The sequence below is a fragment of the Ochotona curzoniae genome, unplaced genomic scaffold (assembly GCF_017591425.1).
Source record: "Ochotona curzoniae isolate NIBS_2020 unplaced genomic scaffold, NIBS_Ocur_1.0 scaffold_2587, whole genome shotgun sequence".
Taxonomy (NCBI): Eukaryota; Metazoa; Chordata; class Mammalia; order Lagomorpha; family Ochotonidae; genus Ochotona; species Ochotona curzoniae.
The window spans coordinates 11509896-11524442 of NW_024467096.1; the positions used below are offsets into that span (position 1 = coordinate 11509896).

The following is a 14547-nucleotide window of genomic DNA, read 5'->3' on the forward strand; positions in this document are numbered from 1 at the left end:
TCCTACAAAAGAAAAATAAATTATCCAGATTCAGGCCCACCATTTAAAAGAGGCCATTCTCTTTTAGTCTTCCATCAAATACACAGTTACTAAACACCTGTTACAAATCAGACCTGCTGGAAATACACCGATTAGATATTTATAGTTTTATGAATTCTACAGGACATAATGCACTTAACAGAGACTTTCACAGTAATAACCACATGAAATTGGAGAAAGACCAGCTACAACTCAATGGAGCTTTGGAGAGCTCCATTCTGAATGGGTCTTAGAGAAGAAAAGAAGCAGGAGTGAGAAGAATCAAGGCAGAGGACCGAGAAGAGATGGGGCACATAAAACCAGGAGAGCAGAGAAGAGAGAAGAGGAAGAGAGCAGAGAGCAGAGGAAGAACAACATACAAGAGGCAAAACAGGAAGATCAACACAAGCACAGGCAACAGTAGCATCGAGGATTTCTTGGCTCTCCAACTTTACAAACGCCAGCTTTTCCCAGTTCAGTAACGTGCTTGCCCTTCCCAGCGGTCTCCTGTAACACCCCCTCCATGTCTTGCAGTCTCCTTTCAGAAGCTCATTCTGCACTACTGCAATCTACTCACAGATCTCCAGTTTCCCTTACATTTAAAATGATGCCATATGTGTTTTAGTAAAAATCATTACTTTCAGCATACCCTTCTTGGCTGTATCTTCTTTTAATTTTGCCTGGGGCTTTTCCTGCTTTGTGGCCTCCCATAATATCTTTCATGTTTTCTCTAAACTACTCCACTCCATATTTATTTCTTTGATTATCTCTCTGGCATCCAAGTATATGAGCACATTCTCACTATAAAAGTACAAATAATGCTGAAGATTACAGAGAAGATTATAGAGTACCATATGAGAGTCTCCGTTTTACCCATACTTTCATTCTCAGAGTCAGCATAATTATCACATACTTTTCTATTTTTACTTACATATAGATTTCTTCATGCTCCCATTTCCTGAGGGCAAAAATTGTGTAATATGCTAAAATATGTTTAGGTTAATTTGATTCTACTTATACTCTTCAATGAAGGGTTGCATCTTCTTTCTGCCCTAATCTGTTCTAGCCTTCTCCTCTCGTTTTCAGGATCACTAAAACATTCAGAATCACTAAAACAAAACTTTATTTATATCTTTATAACTACTCACAAATAATTCTCCCTTTCTGAAATTTCCTTTCCCACTTGTTTGAATATGTTCAATGCAGTTGATTACTCTTCAACCTTAACCTTCAAAACACTCTGTGTTCCAGGCATTTATAGTGTGTGTCATTGTATGACTGTAGGATTTTAGGTTTTGTTTTGTTTGCTTGCTTGCTAGTTTTGATACAAAGATTTTCTCTTGAGTTCATGAGGCCTAGCAAACACCTGGCTGGCAGGGTTATCAAGTAACTACTGAGTTACTGAATGGAAGGATAAAGAATAAAAAATATCTCTTTAAGGTAACAGGACTAGCTAATCAAAAGTGTGGTAATGATTTTATAGAAAGCCCACATCATTCAGTTATCTTAGTCACTCATATCCTGTTTTACGGTCACATTGATTTTTCAGCAACTGCCTTGCTGCAGTTGCTAAAGCTACCAATGTCTGGGATGTAATCAAATCCTGTTATGTTCAAATTTTGAAAGTAAAACTTCACTAGACCTATTTTTTTCTCCTAGGTGACATGTTGGAATTCTGCAGATTTCCTTCTGGTGAGAACAGTGGGCACTTTGCACTCTGAGAGCAGGTGCTGAGTTGTTGTTATTCCAGGTCATGCAAGACAGAGATTCTATGAATTCAGAAGTGATGAGCAGAGGATAGGACTGGCGGGCTACTGCGATGACTTCATGTTCAAGTATAAAGAGAAGACCAAGTCTCAACAAAGGAGCAGAGAATGAAATCATCTTTTTGGCTGTGTCTGAGAACTGAAACTGTTCCATTCTATGGTGGGGCATTCAGTATACTAAATATGATAGGGGGTGTATCTGATTCGCCGGATGCAGGGGAAGAAATATAGCTCTTCATGTTTTAGAAATGTCATTTTTTTCCCCTGCAGCCAACTGCATCTGCTGCTTTGACATCTTGTATTTCAGCAACTGAGTTATCAAAAAAAATTTGTCGCTGGAAGTGGATGAGTTACACATGTTACAAATTGTTAACAAAATATCACATAGATGAAAGACAAAGCCAAGGTTACTATATCTGGCTTCATCCTGATGTCACCATTTATTGTCGCATGGGTCTTCAGCTATGTAGAGGATTCCTTTATGCCTATTTTATCATGTATACGTATGTAATAATAACATATATATATATAATATGCTCATGTAACTCAAAGATTTTTTTTATTAAACTCAAATGAACAGAAACATACAAAACACTGAGCTGTAAGCCTAAAATATTGTTGTTCAATACAAGCTGGATAGCATTGCTTCTTTGTATGTCTCCATAATTATTAAGAATTTGAATCATGGAACAAGATAAACCCTAACTTATATCTCAGCTTTAGGATTTACTAGCCACACAGAACAGGCAAATTAATTTCCCAATATCACTGGATTTTCTGTACCACGGAAATGATAAAACATCTAAAGCAAAAAAGAAAAAAAAAACTTGTGAACATTAAATGAGTTAGTTTATGGAAGCAGTCTAAGCAGTCAGCACTTGGATCATGTATGATACCTTCCCTGTGCGTGACACTCAGTGATTAAGGCTCCAGAGATCCAAGGACTCAATGTCTAAGAGTCCCAGTGTAGTGTAACATAGTGTAGCATAGTGAGAAGAAATGAAATTGTGGCTGGGCAATGAAACGAAAGAGCACTTGCAATACGTAGAGAAGATCTAAAGATGAAGAAGGCAGGGTGGTGCCTGTGTTACTCTTGAGCACGAATTTTCAGAGCACAAAAAGTATGGAATTTTTGCAGGTAAATAAATTAGCTAAGTCATCGAAAATATTTTATTGCTGCTGTCCTAAGGACTTTACCATGTACAGTTGGTTAGTTTATCAGAAAAGGATAGCTTGTGTGTGATTTGTTTTTCTTTGTTTTCTGGCAAAGCTGATCCGTTTTCAGTAGTACAGTGGCCACTTGTCCTCTTACTTTGATGAATTACCTATTAATGTCCTTTATTAATTCATTTGAGATTCTTTACTACTAACATCTGCAGTCTACCATATATTGACATATTTCCACTAGTCTGATTTCCAATTTACATATAGTACTCTCATTTGAGGAGGTAAAGACAGTTAAAGCATTACACAAATTTGTCAGGCTGCAGTGATGGCTTAACTGGCTAATCCTCCACCTTACAGCACTGTCATCCTATGTGGATGCCAGTTTGTGTCTCAGCTACTCCACTTTCAATTCAGCTCCCTGCTTATAATTTTGAAAAGTGGTAGAAAATGGCCCGCAACATCTTAGAAATCTTATGTACGTATGAGACCTAGAAGAAGCTCCTGGCTCTTGACTTGGGAGCCTGTTCTGGGCATTGTGGCCCTACTGGGAGTGAAGCAGTGGAAGGAAGATCTCGCTCTCTTTTTCTCTGTAAATATGCCTTTTAAAAAATAATAAAAATTTATGTCAACCATGAAGTTTAAAAAATAAAAAAAAAAATCAATTTGTCCTTTTTTTTTAAAGATTTATTTTTATCATTTTTTTATTGGAAAGGCGGATATACAGAGAGGAAGGTCTTCCGTCCGATGATTCACTCCCTAAGTGAGCGCAACGGCCGGTGCTATGCCGATCTGAAGCCAGGAGCCTCTTCCGGGTCTCCCACGCGGGTGCAGGGTCTCCACTGCTCTCTCGGGCCACAGGCAGGGAGCTGGAAGGGAAGCGGGGCTGCCGGGATAGAACCAGCGCCCATATGGGATCCCAGGCGTGCAAGGCGAGGACCTTAACCACTGTGCCACGGCGCCGGGCCCCAATTTGTCTTTTTTAATGACATCTATGTTAGTTTCACATGGAGAGTCTGTTCCTTCAAATTTTGATAATGTTCAATTACAGGAGCTTTTTTTTTTTTTTTTATAATTTGGACACTTTGATATTTATCCTTCCTTTGCCTTTCATTGGCAATGACTACTGGTAATTTCTCCTTAGCTCTGATATATAAATCAAAGAAAAGAATCTACTACCTAAATTTTTATATTATGTTTGGTAGTTGCCTATTTTCCTTCATATTGACTAGACAATTTTGTCTTTAAGATCTAAAAAGTATTTGTCATTATTTCTGTTTTGTTAACATAATATTATAGTGCTTTTATTTTGGAAGTGATAATTTGAGTTTCATTTTTATATTTTTTAATCACTTATTTCTTCAGCTCTTTCATCAAGTTCTAAAAACAAAATAAAGTCTTTAGAATTACGATTGAAATTATATTACATTTGTATGAGAGAATTTCCATCTTGACATAGTTAAGTAGCCAGAAAATATTATTTTTATATTTTCCTACATTTGTTCATTTATATTTATCCATGATCATTTAAAGTTTTTATCATTTATATATGGTACATTTTGTTATTTTTTTAAAATGTTTGGTCTCTAGTGTTATTCTAAATAATGCAGTTTTCCACTACAATTTTCTCATAATTTCCTAAATTATTTAGAAAACACTAGTGTTTAAGTAATTAAATAATGACTTATAACCCAACTAAATTACAAGCTATACAATTTATGGGTATGGGAATGACAGCAACAAGATCTTGAAATGGAAGATTCCAGATCTCATCCCCTTCATAATTTGAGACACTGACTTATGAAACTTCACAGGAGTCAGAGAAGCTAGGTGAGAGTGAATGGGTGCTTTGCGCTTCCATCCAAACCTTGGTAGTGTGAAAGGAAATACTACCTACTTAAGTGAAGGACTAAGCAAGTTCTGACTCCACCATGAACTGAAACCAGGCCTGCCCCATAGACCCTAGCTCTTAGTGTCCTCTGCCGGCACTGCAGACATATTCCAAGCTCACTTTGAAGGCTCTTTGGTATGACTGAACACTGCACAACGTATTGCATTTAGCTCAAGACATAAGTTAGTACCCCAACACTGCAAAGAGTTGTAAAGAATATTAACGACCACACATTAGTAGCTAAAAAAATTAATAAAGTTTTAATGACCTTTTATTTTGTAGTCTTCTTGAGCTTTGAAAATAAATATGAAATCATGTTTCCTTTTTGCGTTTTTCAATGATGAATATTAAATTTATTTCCTGTTGAGTGATTACAAAACCCACAAGGTAGGATCAAGTGCAAGGTTCAATGCGATCTCAGGCTGGGCCCCTCAGGCCCAGGTTTCAGGACAGCCCTCAGAGACATGGGCTCTAAGTACACCCTTACTTGTCAGGCCTTCTCCGGTTCCTTCTCCAGTGCCAGACAAAAACAACAGAAACAGATGCAAGGACTTCTCTTTTGGCCTCAGGCTCCAGGAAGGTCCTGTGAACTCAGCAACAGGCATACTCAAAGGCATCAAGCTGACATTGCTAAAAATTCCAGCTATAAATTCAACACAGACCCCTGAATCAGAGCCACTCAGAATCTCTAGATGGATGGAAGGGTGGTTTTCCTTGCCAAGTCAATCATCAAAAAAATTGAGGAGGTGCCTGTTTTCCAAGATGTATAAGCACAAATGTAGGGCCACAAGGATCATACGTGATGATCTGGCATATGTAGTACTAACAAATGAACAAAGTTAAGCACCACTGACTTCGTTCTCCCAAGGGAAGAAGTATGAACTGCCAAGAAACCGTTAAGAATAATCATGCTAAGGAACCAGAAGAACACACAAGAAACTAATCATCAGGCAATCTGGACAAAAAAAAAAAAAGGTCAACAGAGAGAAAACAGTTAAATCTGGAAAAAAAATACCAAAAGGAAAATTTCCAGAGAGCACCAATAATAGATATGATCAATCAAAGAGTCAGTTTGAAAGAGATCATTTGAAATTATCCAGACATTGGAGCAAATTAGGAGAAAAAGGGAGGGAGTCATTGAGAAGAATCTGATTTTACTCCTCATTTTGAAACTTTAGCAAAATATGCCAGGATGAATAATGTACAAATAAAAGAATTTATGGGCCGAGTGTATGGTGGGCAGAATCAGACTGGACTGCAACACCCATTGATCTGTGTGGAAGATAGGGCTGGAAATAGCTGATCCAGCAATTGCAACCACCAACACATGCATAAGCTGACTGGGTGACGAACTGTGCTGGACCCTGTACTGGCATACACACATAGGAATCAAGCCTGGGATCACCTCACATGAAGTTTCTTTGAGGATCCCTCCAATTGAACTGCTGATCTCAGAACCCCAACCATGAAGAAAAGTGCAGGTTCCGAGGTCTGACCATGGAGTGCAAGTTTCAGAGCTGAACCTCCTCAGAGGCTCAGACTTAACAGTGGACAGTATATCCAGGTGTACATGGAAGATATGGCAGTCCATTGGAGCCTACAGAGGACGCCTGGTACTGCAACAGAGGAAGAAGGACAGAACGAATTAATATCTACCCCACGCATGTGTTGGCAGTTGAAAATCTGGGCTAATGGAAACTCTATGGTAGATTGTGTCAGCCAGTAGATTCTGAAGAGATTTCATCATGCTTGGAATGGCGAGATTGGCAGTAAATCAGAACTGTTGGATTATCAAACCACTTGAGCAAGAACCTCAGAGCATGCCCCATGTTGGAGACCTGGGATGGATGGTAGGCTGGGTGGGGCTTCTCCCTTTATTCTGACCTTACCCCAGATCTAGAAAAAAATAACAATAATAATATGGAAACCATGGTCTTACTCATTTACCTGTAGCCCTTGACCCCTGTACCCTAATCAACTATGTAAAGATTATCAAAATAAAATAATAATAGAAAAAGTAAAGAACTTATTTATCTCACAATTCTGAAGGTTGAAAGGAAGAGCAAGAGAAATGGTTGCCTAGAGAACAGATTAACCAAGCGGAGTGGCCTTGATTTTATGCAACCTGCTGTCATGAGAATGGCCACACTGGGAGATCCCCATGAGCTATTTCAGAAGTGATCATGACTCAGTCACCTCAAATTAGGCCTAGTTTCTTAAAGATTCTGCCACCCAAATCTGTATCACAATCATGTAAGATTTTTGACATAAAACCACATATGCATACAATAAGAGAAAGGAATAGAAAGTTTATTTTAAAAAATGCAGATTTTTCTCAAAGCTAGAGAGGAAAGCAAATATCCAGATCTAATTTAAACAATGCTAATTAGGTTAAATATAAAAGAACTTTGCAACACTTTATATTCTTATTACTGAATAAGTACCAAAGGCAATTTTTATATTAATTTTTAAAGATTTTTTTACTTTACTTTAAAGTCAAGATACAGAGGGAGAGAGAGAGAGAAAAGAAAGAGGGAGAGTGTTCTTCAACTGAAGACACCATAGCCAGAGTTGCACCAGTTTGAAGCTGGGAGACAGGAGCTTCTTCTAGGTTTCCCACATGGTGCAGGGATCCAAGGATACAGATTATCCTCCTCTGCTTTCTCAGGTCATGAGCAAGGAGCTGGATCATCAGGGGAGTGGACAGGACTCAGTTTATGCTAGTATGGTATGCTGGCACAACAGGCAGAGAATTAGCCAGTTACACAAACCCTCAGAGAGAATTTTCAAAACAGCAAGAGCAAAATTGCTCAAAATACATAAAAGGATATTTCAAATCCTGAGACTATCAGAAAATTTACAATCAGAAATCAGGAGAGAGTGTGAGGATACATTCATAGTGTTAGAGAAAATGAAAAATGCAAAACAAGAGAGAGCCAGAAAAAGAGATAGAGAGATAAACATCTTCCCAGATGAAACCCAAAGAAGCTCACCGTAGAGTGGCCTGCTTCACATGAAATGCTCAAAAGAATCTAAAAGTTGAAATGAAGAGCACTTACTAATAATATAAAAACACAGAAGTACAACACTCACCATAATAAGATATTTAAATTCTGAATGTTCTAATATTATAATAATGTTTCCCAAATCATCTTTAGTTCTTGCTAAAGGATAAAAATAAAATAACTTAAAATAGTTATGAATAAGATAATTAATTAATTTATATCTAGTATAAAAGCTATTAATTGTGATAGTAGTAACTCACAGTATGGTGGTACAAGATGCTAAATTGTACCATTTAACGTCATTATCAGCTTAAATTAGACTGCTAAAACTGTAAAAGTCTTTTAATCTAAGCCCACAATAACAACATGGAAAACCTTAAAGTAGACATATAAAAGATTAAGAGAAAGGAATCAAAATTAAACACTCAAAAAGAAAATACGAAATCACAGGAAAGAGAATAAGAAGGGGAAGGTGAACGTATAAAAAGAATCAGAAAAGAAAGTGAGGATGGTAAGTCCTTATCTATCAATAAGTATCTTAAGTTTAGAAGGGTGAAATTTCAATCAGGACTTTTTTTTTCTATTCATAACTGCCTTTAAACACACTGGGTGTTTTTCACCCAAACCAGGAAGGGTTGTTGCCTCTACTCACTTCCCCAGTTCAATGTTGTTCTCTTCTAGAAACACCCGTCCAGGCACAAGGAAAAATAGTGGTTAGCTAAGTGAATATCTCCTACACCAGTCAATTTCTTACATTAACTAATCACAGAAATAAATTAATTTTTAATAAATGTAAGAACATTGAAATCATATTTTTCAATAATAAAGACATGAAATACTCAACAATATTCAGAGAAAACTGGAAAATATGTGACTTACACAATACAGATGTTGAACTCCCAAACAAAGAATCAAAGATGGAATCAGAAGACATAACAAAGCGAAAATGAAAGCCCAATATACAAATATTAATGAAGCAAAAGAAATGACATGTATGCAAATCAGAAATAAGTATGCTTTAGCCTCTTTCACAGACATCATAATCTCACTTTTACAAAATCCTAAAAAACTACATCAAAAACAAAATTTATCAACTAATTCAGCAATACTAGTATAACAAACTAGTATAATAACATGTAGTAAACAAATAAAACAAATTAAAATGATCAGGAGTAAATTTTAAAATAAGCAAAATATTTGTGCACAAAAAAACATAGAGCATTGATGAAAAGAGTCTTAAGACCTAAATCAATGGAAATGTATTCTGTTTTCTTAGATCAGAAAAGTCAGTGTTAGAAAATGTCCAAACTTCCCCAAAAGTCCTAACTATTCCATATGATCAGCACCCAAATTTCATTTATGTTTCTCAAAGAAATTAAAGGAAAGAAAAACCAATTCTAAAATTACATGGAAACGCAGAAGGCTCCAAAACAGATAAAGAAGTCTAGCACTAAAAGCATAAAAACTGAGACATGATTATTTCTGATTGTAAAATTTCTACACATCTGTAATAATCAAAAGAGCATTGCCATAACAGTATATATATAATGACTATATATAGGTATATATTGTGTTGTATATATCACATTTATAGTGTGATATATCCTATGTTTCATATATATATACATGTATATGTAGAAATGAGTACCAAAATGTAAAAAATGCACTTGGTTTATTTTTGACAAAGTGCCAAAATCACAAAATGAGAGTCTTTTCAATAAGCACTGCAAGAAAACTTCAAAATATCTTCTCAAAAAAACCTTTAGATTCTTATCTCACATCATAGGTAAAAATTAATTCAGTATGAACTACAGACATACATAAAATCTGAGACAATAAAATGATAGAAAAAAAACATAAGCCAAAAGCTTCAGTTTTAGTATAAAATAAGCTTTGTAATAGATTTTTTCCCAGTTGTCTGCTAACAATGAGTACATTTAAGACAGAAGATGATAAACTGTGATGCTTGTTAATCTGACAGTTGAAACACACTTTTGAATTAGAATATTTTTAATGTATAAATTGTTTGTTAGGACACAACCCAATTGCCAGTTAATGAATACTTATTTATTATGAACTTCAAACAATTCAATGAAAAGAAAATAAGCAACCTAATTTTTAACATAGATCAAGTAGCTGAATACACATTTCTCAAACAAAGTATTACAGATTGTCACCAAGCTTATGAAACAATGGTAAACATAGTTAATGTAAGAGGAATTAAAAGCCAAATGAGATATCATCTCACCCGTGGCAGAATGGCTACTATCAAAAATACAAAAGAAAGCAAGTGCTGTTGAATATCTGAAGATGGAATGATTGAACATCATGGTAGGAATGTTAATTGGAATAGTTGTTATACAGAAAAAAGGACACAGGTTCCTCAAAGAATTCATGAAGAAATTATTGTATGAGCCAGAAATACCATTGCTAGGCTTATATCCTACAACAAAAAGATAAATTTAGTATCTTTTGAAGATATTTGTCACTGTTAACATTAGACAATATGTGAAATAAACTCTGCTCCACCTATGAAGAATGAAAAACGAAAAGGCATCTCAACTCTTAAAATAAAAACTTTATAACTGTAAAGAAAGGAGATGCTATCATTCACAACTTCAACAATCTTGGAGAAAATTAACCTAAGTAAGATAAGCCCTTTACAGAAAGACAAGTACTGCATGATATACTTTATCAGTGAAACAGAGAAACAGAATAGGATGATGGTTGCCAAGGTCAGAGGGATTATGGTAAATGAATAGATGTTGGATAAAAGACACAGAATTTCAGTCATACAGGACGCGTCAATTGGAAGAGTTAAGTACTACAATGGTGACTACAGTTAAAACCTGTCAATTACATGCTTGCAAAAAGTTTACAGTGGATTCTAAATGTTCCTATTTCACAAACATAAGTAACCAACATCGGAAGATGAATATTTAATCTGCTTGATGGAGAAACATTTTTAACGGTGCAGGTGGATATAAAGAAACCATGGTGTATATAAATTGATGTTTTAATTATGACTTGATAAATATGAAAAAAAAAATCTGTTTCTAAAAGGAATGAGCATGTCAATGGCCATAGGAAGGTTTCTGATTCTATTGGAAAAAGGAGTTGTGGGAGGATAAGCCAATTTTATTCCTTGGGTGAACTAATTTAAAAAAGCAGAAGAGCATTTTGCGTAAGAACTAAACCACTATCTTGTTCCTCATAAATGGGCTGACATTCAGTAGATCAGAGGGCTTAATTAAGTAACACTCTATCTCCAGGCTCTGGGTGGTTTCATGGTGGTTTCCTTGTCTTTGATGCAGCCTGCTCAGCCTACTGGTCTTTGCAAGGGCAAGAAGGACACCAGCATGCCACAGCATTCCTCCATGAAAACCTGTTCATGACTCAAAGATCATTCGGAAAGAAAGGCAGCAATGTGGATACAAACCAAGTAGTCTAGCAGAAAAAAATTTCAGTTGAGACTCTGGGAACTATTTGTCTTCTGATTTAGTGATATGACCTGGGGAACACTATAGCCAATCTGATCTTTTTTTTTTTTTTTGAAGGAAGGAGTTTTGGTTTCTTTTTACGTTTATCATTTTAATATACAGTTCCATATTCACTTATCAACTTCCCAGTGCCCCCCAAACTAGTTTGTCTATATCATTATTAACATTTAGTTCTTCGTACTCAGTCATATGTCCATCATTGCAGGCATGGACAATGGCAGAGTCCAGAATCCCATTGTCAAGATATAGTAAACAGTTTCATTGTAAGTCCATCTTTGTCTGGAAGAAGAAATGCATACTACACTGCATCCTCACATCTGGATGTTAGTCTCCATTTTACAGCTACTGTACATCCCCTTAAATGAAAAGTCATAATACAAAATCAACAATAGAAAGAAAAATATTTACAATGACATGTAGTTAAATGACATGTTACTAGATATGACAGTCTCCATTACACAGTTACTATACATCCCCTTTGATGAAAAGCCACAAAACAAAATCAACATCAGGAAGAAAAAAGAAATTAACAACACCAAGAAGTTAAATAACATGCTATTAAATGACTAATGTGTAGCTGAAGAAATAAAAATCAAGAACCTTCTAGAAGAAAATGCTGCCACTGCATGATGTATGACTCATTGAATGATTTAATCAGAAGAAAGTGTTTTGAAGAGATGAAACCAACAGAAAACAACAAAACCCATGTAATATAGTTTCCGCTGATCTTTGTTGAAGTGTGTCTCCTCCAGACAATAAAGAAATGGGTTTTGTTTTTTAATCCAGTCTACTAATCTATGACATTTGATTTAGCTTAAGTCATTTACATTCAGAGTTTAATATGTATGGGTGGTACTTTGGTCCTGTCATTGTAGGAATGGGTTGTTCATTGGTTTAGTCTTCAGTTGTCACTTTACTGGGATGTTCTTCCCATTTGCATTTGGTTATGGTAGGTGCTATTCCTCTTCTCTGTCAAGAGAACATCTTGAAGTATCATTTGTAGGGCAGGTTTGAAAGAGGCAAATTATTTTAACTTTACTGTGGAAGAATTTTATTTGATTTTCAAAGATAAAAGAAAGCTTTGCTGGATAAGTTATCCTAGGCTGACAATTTTTTTCTTTTAGAATCTGGAATATGTCCCTCCATTCTCTTCTTGCCTGTAGGGTTTCCTGTGAGAGATCTCCTGTGAGTTTAATTGGCATTCCTTTATATATCCATCCATTTAAATGTGTCCTTACCCTCTTTTGCCATCTTGATTCTTCCGCCAATCTGATCTTTATCAACCCATAATGATACACTGCATTTTTAAAATAAGTTTTTAAAGATTTATTTATTTATTGGAAAGTCAGATATACAGAGAGGCGGAGAGACAGAGGGTAAGATCTTCCGTCCGATGATTCACTCCCCAAGTGAGTGCAATGGTCAGTGCTGCGGCAATCTGAAGCCAGGAGCCAGGAACTTCTTCTGGGTCTTCCCACACAGATGTAGGGTCCCAAAGCCTTGGGCCGTCCTTGACTGCTTTCCCAGGCCACAAGCAGGGAGCTGGATGGGAAGTGGAGCTGCTGGGATTAGAACGGGCGCCCATATGGAATCCTGGGGCATTCAAGGCGAGGACTTTAGCTGCTAGGTCATGCCACTGGGCCCAATACACTGCATTCTTAAGTGTAATCAAAATTACTTTTATAATCTTTGGAAAAGAATGACCCATGAATGTAACCTTTTTTTTTTTTAATTTAATACAACTAAATATACAATGCTTGTTTCTGATAGAGCTCATTCTGCTGGAGTCTGAATGTCTGTGCCCTCTCAAATTCAAATGTTGAAATTCTAGTGGTGATATTAGATGATGGATTAGCAATTAAGACACTGGTTAATATGCTGGGGTTCCACATTGAAGGGACTGGGTCAAATGCCTGATTTAAGCCCTTGATCCCAGCTATCTGCTAACGTACTCCTTGGGAGGCATTGGTGGTAAATTCAAGTATATGAGATACCGAGATTGAATTCTAACCTCCTGGTTCCAGCCTGACCTTGGCTATTGCAGGCATCTGATGAGTGGACAAGCAAATGTGAGCGATCTTTCTCTTTCTCTCTTATATGCCCTGATTTTTAAATAAATGTACTTAAGTGTTAAAGTGTACTTAAATGTACATAAGTGTGAAAAATTAAGTCTTTAAGAAGTGACTGGGTCATGAGGGAGAGATCTTATATTTGGGATTAATGCATTTATAAAACATCCTCCACAGAATCAGTGTTTTCCACCATGTGAAGACAGACAGATGGTACCACTATGACTTGCCACCAGGTACCACACTCCAGCACGTGATTTGTGTACTACTGGAAATAAATAAGAAACACATTTCTGTTATCTGTGAGCCACCTAGCATAGAAATTTTTCCCCTCAAAACAGAAAAAGCTAATACTTGCCAAATATTCCAAAATACAGCCTCAGTGGAATGAACAAAATGTACACGGTCTCCCTACACACTGTTCTAGGTAGATTTTTTCACACATGGTTGTCAACAGCTTTGCTTTTCTGGCATTTCAGCCTCAGCCACTGGACTCAGTTCTATGCCAGCTCTCACTTGCCACTTGGATACAGTCCCATCTCAACTTCATTTTACATGTTTTCAATGTTTTCTCAGACACTGAGGAAACATGCTCATCTTGATACATGCCCATCATGTACAGTCAGGGGAGTGAATGTCTCAAGTGATGTTCTGTTGAAGGAGCCTGACCATAAACATTCTGGCCTCCTGTCTGATAAGGGAAAATCTCAGAAGCCCTGTGTTTCTTTCACGTCTCTTTGGAAACAAGCTTGTTGTCCACAGTAATGATCTCATCAAATCACTCTAACTTTTGTTCCTCTGTTCCTACTTCTTGGAACTATCCCTTAAATGAAGTACCAGCTTCCAAGACCTTCCTGAGGCTCAGCTCGTATTTAGGACATTTCAGATTATCATACCAAACTCTAAAGACAGTCATGACTTTTAGAAATAGGCAGATTTGGGAATGGTTCAGAATGAATGGATCCTAATCAGAAGTCCTGGAATACTGCACTTTCATTCTCATATGGATTGAATTTCCTACACTGACATTCTCTTGTGCCATTTGCCACTTTCCTAGAGATCTGGAATAATGTATGTGTGCAAGTACATGGCATTTTATTATTTATCTTCAGAATTTATTACTAAATAAAATAC

At 36.4% G+C, this 14547-nt stretch overlaps 1 protein-coding gene across 6 annotated transcripts in view; it reads right to left on the reverse strand.

Annotated features, from left to right (window-relative positions):
- The window catches only part of TP63 (tumor protein p63), a 204330-nt gene that overhangs the window by 166890 nt on the left and 22893 nt on the right, over positions 1-14547 (reverse strand). The gene's annotated exons all lie outside the window — the stretch shown is intronic.